This window comes from Canis aureus, chromosome 22, assembly GCF_053574225.1.
Source record: "Canis aureus isolate CA01 chromosome 22, VMU_Caureus_v.1.0, whole genome shotgun sequence".
Classification (NCBI taxonomy): Eukaryota; Metazoa; Chordata; class Mammalia; order Carnivora; family Canidae; genus Canis; species Canis aureus.
This window is the reverse complement of record NC_135632.1, coordinates 21,116,931-21,129,441: the sequence shown is the minus strand read 5'-3', so window position 1 is coordinate 21,129,441 and position 12,511 is coordinate 21,116,931. Positions and strand designations below refer to the sequence as shown.

General features: G+C 47.1%; 1 protein-coding gene and 2 long non-coding RNA genes across 5 annotated transcripts in view; 1 reads left to right on the top strand and 2 right to left on the bottom strand.

Moving 5' to 3' along the window:
- Positions 1 to 12,511, top strand: part of EPHB1 (EPH receptor B1) — a 474,340-nt gene that overhangs the window by 86,696 nt on the left and 375,133 nt on the right. The gene's annotated exons all lie outside the window — the stretch shown is intronic.
- Positions 2,251 to 8,861, bottom strand: LOC144294328 (uncharacterized). Its single transcript, XR_013361736.1, has 5 exons — positions 8,730 to 8,861; positions 7,089 to 7,301; positions 6,509 to 6,562; positions 5,381 to 5,603; positions 2,251 to 2,585 (listed from the first exon to the last, which is right to left on the bottom strand). It is a non-coding gene; the product is annotated as an uncharacterized LOC144294328 (long non-coding RNA).
- On the bottom strand, positions 8,938 to 11,434 carry LOC144293852 (uncharacterized). The gene is made up of 3 exons (XR_013361181.1): positions 11,309 to 11,434; positions 10,492 to 10,700; positions 8,938 to 9,995 (listed from the first exon to the last, which is right to left on the bottom strand). It is a non-coding gene; the product is annotated as an uncharacterized LOC144293852 (long non-coding RNA).

The window sequence follows — 12,511 nt, the reverse complement described above, 5'->3', positions numbered from 1 at the left end:
ATCCTGGTCTCCTGACTAGGTCTAGCCTCAGGCCAGGCTATCCCTGAGTAGGATGACCAGTGCTGTGGACAAATCCCTGATGGAGAGGTTGTAGCCTGAATGGGCTCTGGCATAGGGCCGGGCGGTGGTTGAGTAATACGATATGGACCTCAGAGCCACCTGGCAAGAGTTTTCTATGTCCCTGTGAGCAGAAACCCCTCACCCATCACCCCTCACCCTTGTAAGGAGGGAGTCTGACTCCTTAGATAGTGGGGACTGTTTGTGTGTGGGATGAAGAAGCTTCCAAGTGATTCTACTGTGGACCCTGGGGCACTTTTTGGGAAAAACAAGTGAAAAGTAGAATGTGCTTCTGCTTTGTTAAGGATTAGTTTAGGATGGGCTAGGACTGACACCTCATTAGGGACTCTAGGCCATCCCACTAGAAAGTCTTGGGGCTGGAGCAAGGAGTCACATTTCTTTGTGGGACCCCATTGCTTCTCTCTGCCTGCGAGATCTCTTTATCTCCACTTGGCTCCTCCATTATTGTCTTGTTCTCATTCCTGTTTTGGTCAGTTATTTCTGTGTGTCTATCTGTCTCTCCAGGTAGAATGAATCGCTGGGGCACAGAGATCAGGTCTTACTCGATTAGTTCCCCATGGTGCCTGGCACAGGGCTTGGCCTGTAGGAGACTCCTGTGATAGTGTGTGTGAGTCATCTAGAGCAGGGCCTCAGGCTTGCCAGGCACTACAGGTTTTGTAAGCAGGTGAGATGGCATGATGGGGGCCATGGAGATAGATGAGCCCATTACCCATCTAGTTATATGGGCATTGCCTCATCTTCTGTATTTTCAAGGGGATGTTACCCAATTTTTAAATTTTGATGAAAACATGTTTTCTGTCTTTTTTTTTCTTTTTTACATCTCCGTGTAGTTGGTTGCATTAAAAACCTCTAAATTAAAGCACTATAAATAGTCTGTGTATGCCCTAGTCCTTTACAAAATAGTGTCTTAGTGTGCATGTTTAATGAAATGGGCCTTGGCAATTGAACTTCTGTCTTTCAAATGAGTGAATGTGTAACAGCACCCTCTTCGTAGGAAAGAAAAATTTTATGAAGTTGTCTGAGTTAGAACCATAACAATGCCAATAAAATGTATTTTATGAAGTTGGTGAGAAAGTTGTAATGTGGATGCCATTTTACAGTGCGCAGAACTGGTACATGTTGTAAATGCCAACTCCCTGCCTGTCCCCTTGGCCTCTTCTTTGGTGGCAGATATGAGGTCCCCTCCTTTCAAGAGTCCCCAGAGAAGCTTCCAGCACAGTGGTGGACACATTAGTGGCTCTGGCCACTCGAAGCTTCCAGCACAGTGGTGGACACGTTAGTGGCTCTGGCCACTCACAGCCCTTCAGCTCACTTCCAGATTGACTCATTCTGGGCTGTTATTGGCAGGTATTATTAGGAAGGGTGAGTTTTGAACTGCATGTGATGTGCTGCTCCATCTCAGGGCCCCTTGTAGGAGATGGGATCCCTCCCTGGACTCCCACACTTTCAGAGTCCCCCTCTCCATGCCCCATCAGCAGAGGATGTGTATGCCATGCCCCACCAGTAGAGGCAGAACTCACTGGCACTGAATTGTGACTGGAATCCCCCGTTCCTCCTGGGTTGTTTTCATGATTTCTGTGAAGAGCTCTGATGTGAACAACAAACAGTGGCTAGGATGTCCCCAGAACTCCATTAGATGCTTTGGCTGCCCCATGTTCAGATCCAGCCCAGAAGCCTTGGAGGAGCAGGACTTCCTGCCCCAGCAGGCTTATTCCTCTTGGTATTCATGCTCTTGGCCCAGGGCTGCCTTTTGGTGGCACTGTCTTTCCTGAAAAGGCATATGTCAGTGTGTATATGTGTGTGTGTGTGTGTGTGTGTGTGTGTGTGTGTGTTTGCGTGTAGGGGGTGGGAGTAGGCAGAGATACTGAGGCTGTTCACCACTGCACAATGCTGAGCTTGGGTGTGTTGCTTTCTAGGGAACACAGACAGAGACGAAAGATTCCTAAAAGGACGCAGGAATGAGTCTAGCTTAAACAGCTCTCTACTCACTTCACCACTGATTTGATTGCAAGAGCTTATTCTGGGAGTGGGGGCCTTCTCACCTGAAGAGTGGCTGAAACTGTGGGAAGAGTGTGAGCAGTGAATCAGGCACACATGCATCTGAATCCTGCTTTTACTTTATACTTATATGAACCTTAGGCCAGCCAGTATGTCCTCAGTCTTTTCCTTTGCAAAATGCATTTAATAAAATCTCCTTTTCAGGCTTAAGTGAGGGAATTTGGAGCGTTTATCAGAGAGTCTGGCATTGTGTATGGATTTATTTAATTCTTTCATGGGGCACCTGGGTGGCTCAGTCAGTTAGGCATTGGACTCTTGATCTCAGCTCAAGTCTTGATCTCTGGGTCGTGAGTTCAAGCCCCCTAGTGGGCCCCGTGCTGGGCATGGAGTATGGAGCCTACTTAAAAATTTTTTTGAAAAAATTCCCTTATTCATTCGAGTGTCCACTCTTTGGGGGTCTCCCTCATTGCTTTATGTCTTGATGAGCTTGTTGGCAGCGACTTTGAGAGCTGGGGAGAGAATAAAAGTAAGAGGACATCATAGACATATAATTCCAGTGGGCTCCTGAAAACTCCCTCATAACGTGCCTCACTCTTGCATGCCCATGCCATCTGGAGCCATGCCATCACAGCACCCATTCCATCTGGGACCTGAGCCATTGCAGTGCTGGTAGCCAGAAGACACTTTCCTGAGGCACTGATTAGAAAGATTTATTTCTCTAATAAAAAACAAAAAACAAAACAAAAATCCCTCCAGTTTCCTTTTGAATGGGGAAAAAACCAGTCCTATTTCCTTAGCCTGGCTTTCCACAGGTCTCCTTAATTACCTTTAGGCAAATCTCAACCTAATCCAACCTGGCCCTCAAATCAGACAACTTGCACTTCCTCAAACATGACTTTCTTGTCTCTACACTTTTGGCTGTTGAGTTCTCTCTGCCTGAAGTCCCTTTGCCACTGTCACCACCTCTTAAGACCCCCCCACATCCTTAATGGCCTTGTTGAAGTGATGCCTTCCTCTTCTTTATGCTATTCCTATTGTGTCTCTTGCATTTGTAGGTGCTGTAAACTCAGTACAGTGTTATAATTATTACTTCATAATCTTGTGTTTTTGAAAGACATTAGTAAGCCTTTCCATTATCATTTCTTTTCATGCATTTCTGTGTTTCCACATTACCTTCTGGTTCATTTTCTTTTATACTGAGTGACGCCCTTTACAATTTTTTTGTGAGGGATATTTTCTAGCAATGAATACCCTCTGTTTTTATTTATCTGGGAATGTCTTTATTTTGCCTTCTTTTTTTTGTAGGATAGTTTTGCTGGATATAGAATTTTGGATTGGCAGATTTTTTTTTTCCTTTGAGCACTTTGAATATCATTCCACTGTGTTTGGGACTCCATTTCAGGAATCAGTATCAATCAGATTGATTTCCCTTGTATGTGATAAATCATTTTTATCTTGCTGCATTTACATGCTCTGTTTTGTCTTCTAAAAGCTTGACAATGGTGTATCTATGTGGGAGTCTCCTTAACTTTGGGTTCATTGAGCTTCCAGAATGTGTATAGATCAGTGTTTTTGATCAGATTAGAAAAGTTTTGAAGCATTGTTTTTCAGAAATTTTTGTGTCTCCTGTTCTCTTCTTCACCTTGTGTATCTCTCATCACACATATATTGATGTGCTAAATGTTATCCAACAGGCTTCCAAGGTTCTGGTGCTTTTCACTTTAATCTTCATTCTGTGTTCTTCAGATATGGTACTTTCTATTGATCTGTCTCAAGTTCACGATTTTTCCTTTTTCCTTCTTGAGTTTTTGATTGAGTTTCTCTAGTAAGTTTTTCATTACAGTTCCTATACTCTTCAACTCCAGTTCCATTTGGTTCTTTCTTTATAATTTTTGTCTCCTTAGTGAAAATCTCTGTTGATTCATTGTTGTCACATTTTTCTAATTCAGTAGATATGGTTTCTTTTGGTTGTTGAACATATTCGTAATAGTTGATCTGAAGTCTTTGCTGAATCCAATATCTTGGGACTCAGAGACAGTTCCTATTGACCACTTTTTTTTTCTTGAGTATTGATCACACTTTCCTGTTTCTTTAGATGTATCATATTTTTTAAATTTCAAGCTGGACACTTAGATAATATATTTAGCAACTCTGGGTTCTTTTTTTTGTTCCTCTTGAAGACTGTTACTGTTTTTGTTTGTTTATTTGTTTAGTAACTTGCCTGGGCTAAATCTGTGAAATTTGTCTCTCCTGAAGTGTGTGGTCACTGATGTGTTCTATGTTCAGTTTGTTTTTTAATTTTTTATTTTTTTAAAGATTTTATTTATTTACTCATGAGAGACACAGGGAGAGAGAGGCAGAGACACAGGCAGCAGGAGAAACAGGCTCCATGCAGGGAACCCGACGTGTAACTCAATCCCGGGTCTCCAGGATCACACCCTGGGCTGAAGGTGGCGCTAAACCGCTGAGCCACCCGGACTGCCCCAGTTTTTGTTTTTTGTTTTTGTTTTTTTGTTTGTGTTTTTATGTTTTATCTTACTCTCTTGGGGTAACCCCCCTATCTGGGTAGGTGAGGGGTCTTGCAAGGGTCAACAGAGTTTGTGCTCAAATACTTTGTGTCAGTAAGTCTCCCATTCTCTGTTCATGGATCTGCGTGTGGGTAAAAAAGCACATTCAAAATTCATATCATCCTGAAATATACTCTGGCTTTGATTTTGCTTCTCCTATGAGTAAGCACAGTGCTGGTGCTGCCAGTAGGATGTGAATATCTTGGGTCTTCTCTGGCTTCACTGGATATATGTCTAGCCTCAATCAGCCAGAAATATGCTTGTCCCAACCGTGACCACAGCCATACCTTCTGAGATCTTCACTTCTACTGACAGTGCTCCTGGATGTGGGCATCACCAGCCACTCCAAATCAAGTGAGTCCTCTTTGACCCCACACCTCCGCTCTTTTCATGTCATTTCCTTTCCTGGCAGAATTTCCATGTCAGCTGAGGTGGGGGGTGGGTAGGAAGAAGGAAGCAGCCCTACGCAAGAATGACACAGGTTCCCACCGCTTTTTATCCAATGTTTAGCCTTTGAAATATAAACACTTCTCAGATGGTCTCTGATAAATTTCCAGAGTGCTGAAAGCGTTGTTTTGTTACTTTTGCCTAACTTTGTAGTTACTTTTTAAAAAAGAGAGTAATCTTTTCCCTCTGCTCTAGCCATGCATCTCTACCCGGTTGTGTATTTTTTGATGTGATCAGCTTTTTCTTGGCTGTGGAGTCTGTGGAGAGCTTGAGTTTCCTCCTCTACTTACTCAAGAGCTCCATCCAAATCTACTTTGGATTTGTCTTTGAATCCTCCACGTGTGGCATCAAGCCTGGTGCGCAGCAGGTGCCCAACAAATGTTTGTTGCACTTATGATATGAAAGATGGCTGACAGATGGCATGATCCATTTAAACACTGGATGTGGACTCATGCAGATCTAGCTTTGGGGCTCAAGTAGAGTGCTTCCCCGTATTGATCCTTGGTTTCTTATCTGAAAAAAAATGTCAAAAATAAAAATCACTTCTTGGGATATTTGTGTGAATTAAATAAGATAAGATATAGAAGTCATCTACAACAATACCCAGCCTGAAGTAGTGCTTTGTAACTATTAATTTCATTTCTTTCCATAAGATGTGGGATTAATGAAGATAATATGCCTTGGGTAATCTGGTTTATCCATCCATCCATCTTTATACAGATGCCAAGATAAATGAAACATGATGCATGCTCTGGAGAAGCACATCTAGTAGAGTAGACAGCTATATAAATAGACAATTTGTAATCCTGTAGGCAAGAGCTATGGCAGGCATCAGTGAAAAGCCACAGGTATAGAAGTCAGAGGAATGACATTGAGTGGGGGATCTGGTGTCTGTGACGCTTTGCTGTGGCTTTGAAGCTGTCTGGTCAGGGGCAGGGAGCCAGAGTTAAGTAGAGACAAGACTGCCTACCCACTTCCTTCATCCCATAGAATCTCAGGGTCTGGTCTCTTTTGGGGAGGTAACCCAGCAGATGTCACATGGTGGTGGTCATCTGTGTGCTCACACTGCCATTTTATTTTTCTTGCTCAGAAATTTATCACTTCTATCCATTGTTTTACCCCAAAGCACTCACATGTCATACATAGTTTTTCAGTGGAGTCCAGGAGAGCCTAGGGAGCTCTTGCTTTTTTTTTTTTTTTTTCCTTTTCATGGAGGAGGCATCCTCACCTTTGTAAGATGCCTGGGGCTATATTCCCCACCACAACACACATACACACACACAGACACACACATATATTTAGCACTGGGAGGTTTCCTTGCCTGGGTCAGAGAGAAGAAGACCTGTGGTCATTTCTATCTACCTCTGCAGAAGGTCTGCTGCAGTGGGGCACACCCTTGGGGAAGTGGGGCTGCCTACCTGCACTCCAGAGTTGCATTTCCTTCTCTGCTTCTGTTGCCTCTTCTCCGGGGCCTAGGGCACAGGAGGGCAGAGATCAACACACAGGTTTTCCCTGAGTCTTTTAAGCCAGCAATAGTTTTTCTCTGCAAACACAGACTCATTTTAGAAGGCGAGTACTCAGTGCTGTGTGTGAATAGAAGCCCATTAAGAAGTGGTTCACTGCTTGCACATTTGCGACCTACCAGGGCAGGGCCCTGGGGTTCCATTCGAAGGGATGTTAGCACAACCCAGTGCAGCCCAGGTTGTCCATAACGCTGCCTCCACACGACCTCCCAAGCTCTGCATTGTTCCCTCCACGCACATCACCAGGAGCGTTGCCCAGGTGCTCCTCTGCTGGCCCTGGGAACTTTATAGCTCATATTTACTATTCATTATTGTTTCCAAAGTACATCTTGGGTGATGTCTGTTCAGTGGTAAAATGACTTCCCCCCTCTTCTCCATGGAGTTACACCAAAACCTGCTCCTGACTGAGGGCGGGGGACAGGCCTCTTTAGGAAAGCTTTTGTGGAGAATGAAAAGACACAGAAGCTTTGCTCACCTTTGCAGTGGTGGTTTGGGAGGAAAGGCTGAGGGCAGCCAGGGCCACTCGCTGGTCCATTTTAGAAGTTGAAACTGAAACTTCTGGGGATTTACGCCGCCAAGTCACCTGGCTGAGGAATGGTTCAGGAGGGTCATGTGACAGGAGTCAAGGCGAACACAAAAGAATCCATTTATTATCCTGGCAGGAAATTTGTTCTTTTGGATGCTGTAGCTGCAGACATAATGATTTCATTTCCTTCAGTGAAGGGAGATTAATGGCCCTTACCCCTGGGCCTATGTGGACTGCTGTTTCCTTCATTTCCCTAAGTGTTGTCAACTCCGGTATGCCTGCCTTCCCGTGGGGTCAGAGGGCATGTGCCAGTTCACACTGATTAACAGAATGTGGCCTTCCCTGTGGAAGGCTCCAGGATACCCAGAGGTGACCTGGGTTAAAACACACACATCATGGAAAAACACATCCCAGACAGAGAGGCTGTTCACGGGAGCCCCTGAGAGTATCCAAAGCAAGCAGGGCCAGGCTTGGTTCCCCTCCTGCATCAGAGATGGCTACTCCTCCTGTGGCTGGAGAAGTGTGCTAGAGCACTGACTCCCCAGGAGATGGCTAGCGCTAAGATGGCACTGCCACCGGCCCATTTGCTATGCAACTTGGAGCAAGGTCCCTAACCTCGCTGAACCTAGTTTCCTCATCTGTAAATGTAGAAATGACACCTACTTTACCAGGCCTTGGAGAGGATTAAGTGAGATCTGTGCCAAAGTGCTTTCAAACCAAGGTCCTGTCTGGGAATGGTGGCCACTTGTGGTGCTTCTAAACTCCTGGTGGTTGTGGGGAGGACATATCTGTTGTTGAATTGGTTTTGTTGAAAGGACATGAGAAGGTGGGTGGATTGAGCCTATTGGTCTGCCCTAGATGAGGAATTTAAGAAGGCAGAAGGAGGAAACCAGAAGGCCTTTGAAGGGAATGTCACTGGATGAGCTAAGGTGGCAACTTCTACCTGGCTCCAGTGTTTCATATTGTGTAAAGCAGATGTCCTATATGGGGAGTCAGATTCCATGTCTGAATAAGGATCAGAGTTGTGTTAAAAAAAAAAAAAATCAGGCTTAAACAATTTTCCCACCGTGGCCTTCAAACATTGTGTGCTCTGAAGCCCTGCCTGGAGTCGGGCCCTGGATTGTGAGTCACTGTGGCTTCCTCCTGCTGAGCCTGCTCATAAGTGGTACTTAATGGCTATTTGCTCATTATACATTTTTTAAAAGATTTTATTTATTTATTCATGAGAGACACACAGAGAGGGGCATAGGCATAGGCAGAGGGAGAAGCAGGCTCCCATGGGAGCCTGACATGGGGCTCGATTCCAGGACCCTGGGATCATGCTCTGAGCTGAAGGTAGAAGCTCAACCACTCAACCACCCAGGTGTCCCTCTTGTTATACCTTTTAATTAACACCTTTGCATTCCATAGAGATGCAAGGTGATTTATTTGGGGAAATATTTGTATTTCTGTAGGCCTCAGTTTCTCATCTGTGTCTCCACTCCACCCCAGCCACACATTCCTAATGGAGAGTAATGAGTTTCTTACGCTTTGCATGAAGAGATGTCAGATTGAATATCATGAAATTAAACTGAGTTAAACTGACATTACCGTTGAATACGGGACTATGTGACCAGGACGAGGATTGTTCCCTGGGGCCTCAGAACAGGTTGAAGCTCTCAGCAGAGGTGGGCTTTAGGGTAGTCTTTCTGGAGGCGAGGGTTATCTCGATGAGGCATTACTAAAAATACGTTAAATATGGATAACAGAGCAATTTTAATAAACATTTTACTTTTAATATGTTTATAGTGTTGTTAATTATCTCTCTAAGTGGAGAAAATAGAAATTGTAGCACATTGAACAAAGATTGCTGATTAGGATAATAAAATGGAAATTTTAATCAAGACGATAACTTGAAGTTAAAGGGGGTTTTCTCCTAGGCTGCTGGAGCTTTCATCTTTATTAAACACCCCATTTATCATCACCACTCCATTCATCGTGAGCATTAGATTAATATTGACAATTTAAAATAGAAATAACTTTTTCTTGCCATTATGGTGCTGATTTGATAATGGTGCCGGAGACTTTGAGGGAGCCATCACCAGCTGTCGTTTCCCTCCCCTGCTGCAGTCGGCTGCCACTCTTCCAGCCAAGCCTGAAGGCACCAGCCACCCGGCAGAGAGGGCTTTTCCTGCCAGGAAGCTCCTCCATGACATGCAGCCCACTAATGCTCCTGGGAAAGCAAAAGACCTCTGGTGGCTTGAGGTGATCTCTTCATGGTGGAAGCGGGCTGCCCAGAAGTCCCAGCCTCTGACTGCCTGTGCCCACAGAGCAGCCACAGGTGCTCCCCAGCGAAGAGGGGGAGGTAGATTATGACCAGTGCAAGAGCTATTTATTGAGTACCGGGTAGGTACTATGGAGTGCCCACGGAGGTGGGATAGCCCTGCCCTGTGGAGACCACACCTGTGCCTAAGGCAGGGGGCCTGAGTTTCAGGTGAACCACTTGGACAGATGCACCCCAGAGATTTAGGTGGAGCTTCTTAAAGTGTGGTGTCCAGGCCACCAACATCAGCGTGCACACCAGTGGCTGAGGTCCACTGCTCCTAACCAGTGGTTCTTTGACTTCAAAAGAATCATCTGGGGGCTTGTCCAAACATATTGCTGCTCCCCTGTCTTGAGTTTCTGCTGAGTAACTTCCGGGTGGAACCCAAAAAATTGCATCGTGAACAAGAGGAAACTGATGACCATGCTTTGAGTACCACCCCTGAACCCCACCAGAAAGATGGCTAAGAAGAAGACCGAGAAGATTTCATGGAGAAGGATCTTTTAGCTTTTGTAGGAGAAGTTGAGCATCAGCACGTAGAGGCGAGAAGTCCCCTGGAAGGTGAAGTGGCCAGGGTCAGAAAGAGGAGGTTTGGAGTGCAGCTGGCCCCTGGGGTGAGATATCTGGGTTAAGAACCCTTGATGGCCTACGAGCAGGGGAACCAGCAGGTGGACCTGGGAGTAGGACAGGGGAGCTCTGTCTCTGCCTCTGCAGAGGGGTGAGTGCACCTGGGGGAGCTATTGCTGCCACCATGAGAATGAAGAGGGGCCCCCGAGGGTAGAGTTAGGAGATCAGGGGTTAGCGGCCATTCATTCATAGCAGCTGGACAGCTGTCTCCGGAGTGCAGCCCAGCCCACACCACGAGCACCTGTGCCCATGCCTACTGTTTGGGTTAACTGCGTTTCCCTACACTGCTGTCTTTGCTGGGCAGGGCAGGGGATGGCCCTGGGTGTGCGCCCTAAGCTCTGCTTCACATGCCCTGTGCTGGGGGAGAAGGATCACCTTGGAAAGAGGATTGCCCCTGCCTTGTGCTGGGTCTGCTGGGCTCACCTTTGGGGGTCACCTCAGCAGCAGGGGTCCCTCAGCTGTGTTGGCAAGCTGCCCCGGATGGTGCTCTAGGGTGCTGGGGAGGGGACAAGGTCATTGACGCCTGCATGGTGCTGCCTTCTCTGTGGCTCCACTTCATTCTTTCACCTTCCCCAATCCTCTAGGGCTTCTTAAACGTGCTACATTGCTTCTTAAAAGGCCTCTTTCTTTTCCTTGATCATAAAATTGCCAAGGAACAATGGCTGTCATTTAAAACAGCAGCATTAAAGCTCCTTCCCACCAGTTACTGCCATGTCATCGCCTTCTACATCAAAGCAGCACGGAGCTCCCTGGGGAGGAGAGGTAGGAGGGCCTGGCCCATCGTCCCGGTGCAGGGGGGCCAGTCAGCATGCGGGCTGAGACCTTCTCTGAGTAAAAGGATGTCCTCCACACTGGCCCCTGGGGAGACATCCCTGGTCTGGGGCTTGAGAGAATGAGATTGGGGGCCTATAAGGATGGGAACCCCTCAGTCTTCTTGAGAATCCTCTCGGCCTGCCCTCACTGACTCCTCTCAGGCAGGGCCGGGAAACGGGGGCATGGAGCCAGAAGGGGAATATGTCCCAGGCAGGGAGGAGAGAAGGGGTCACAGAGCCTGGGGGCTGATGTCGGGGTCTTGGTGCCAGCCACTTATGCTGGCCCCAGAGGGTTTTGGGGATTGTTCCTAAGCCAGTAGAGGCAGGCTGCACTATGTGCCCACATAAGCTATGGGGATCCCTGACTTGCTGTCTAATGGGGCTGGTGAGTCATAATCCAGCCCACTTCCGCTTCCCATGGGGAGCACCTGTGGCTGCTCTGTGGGCACAGGGAAGGCCACACAGTCCCCGCATGGAGCAGTGTCAGCCACATCAGATGCCCCCGGCTGGTGTGTCCAGAGCCAGGAGGGTGATTGTCCCCTTCCCCTTGTGGACAGCCCTGCAGAAGCAGCTGGAAGGGAAATTGCATCACAATAGAAGGATGGTCCTTGACCTCTACCCCATCAGGAACTGCTTTTCTCCTCTCTTCCCTGTTGGATCATTGCCCTGTTTCCTCCTGGGCTGGAGGTCTGAGTATGTTTGGAAGGAAAGGTGCTGGTCCTGTGTCCTTCTGGGATCTGGCTGGGAGCAGCCAAGAGGGAAAGGGAAACTGAGGCCCCCAGGGCTGGACAGACTTGATTCAAGGGAAGGATCCTGGCTGTAAGGAGCCTACTGAGCAGTTGCCTACCTGGCTCCTTAATGCACTGCCACCTGTCTCAGTGACAGGTTTCCAAAGGCAGTTGGGTCTCTGGAGAGACTCCTTTTGGGGCCTCCTTGGGGTCTCCTCCACAGCCTTTTCCCCATGGGGTGTCAGTCCTGTGCGGTCCAGCTCCTCCTGGCACAACCTCCTCTCCTCTCTCCTCACCACCCCCTTTCTTCCCTTTCATTCTGATCTCTCACTCACCCCTCCACTCTTTGCCATCCCCCCACATCCTCCTCCTGTAACTTTGCTTCTAGAATCCCCTTCTTCCGACAGCAGCCCCCCCCCCCCTTCCTGGTGGATGTCTGCCTTGTACTCGATGCATATTTGTATGGCCGGGCTCAATGGGGGCTATCTTCGCTTCTGCACTCTTGTTCCTTGGGCCGTTGCCAGTTCATTGTGGGGGCACAACCATGCTCATCGTCCTCAGGGCTCTGCCCCATAGGCAGGGTGGTCACTTTTCACGGCCTGACAAGGGATAGTTTGTTTCAGATCTGAGGTTTGTTCACATGTTGTCTTATAAAAGAAGGTATGAATATTAAATCCCCCTTGTTTCACATTGAGTGAATTATGTTGGCTGAAAATCATATAATGGCACAAAATCTTGAACAACAACAAAAAACTCCTGTAACCTTGTTTAGCATTTTGTATCTGTGTCCGTGCTCAGAGCCAAGCAGTCATCCTTTGCCAGGCTCTGGAGACCTGACGTGTGTCCATGGACCTTAGGATGAGCCAGGGATCTTACTGTGTCCTTCTTTGCTCACTGTCTGTT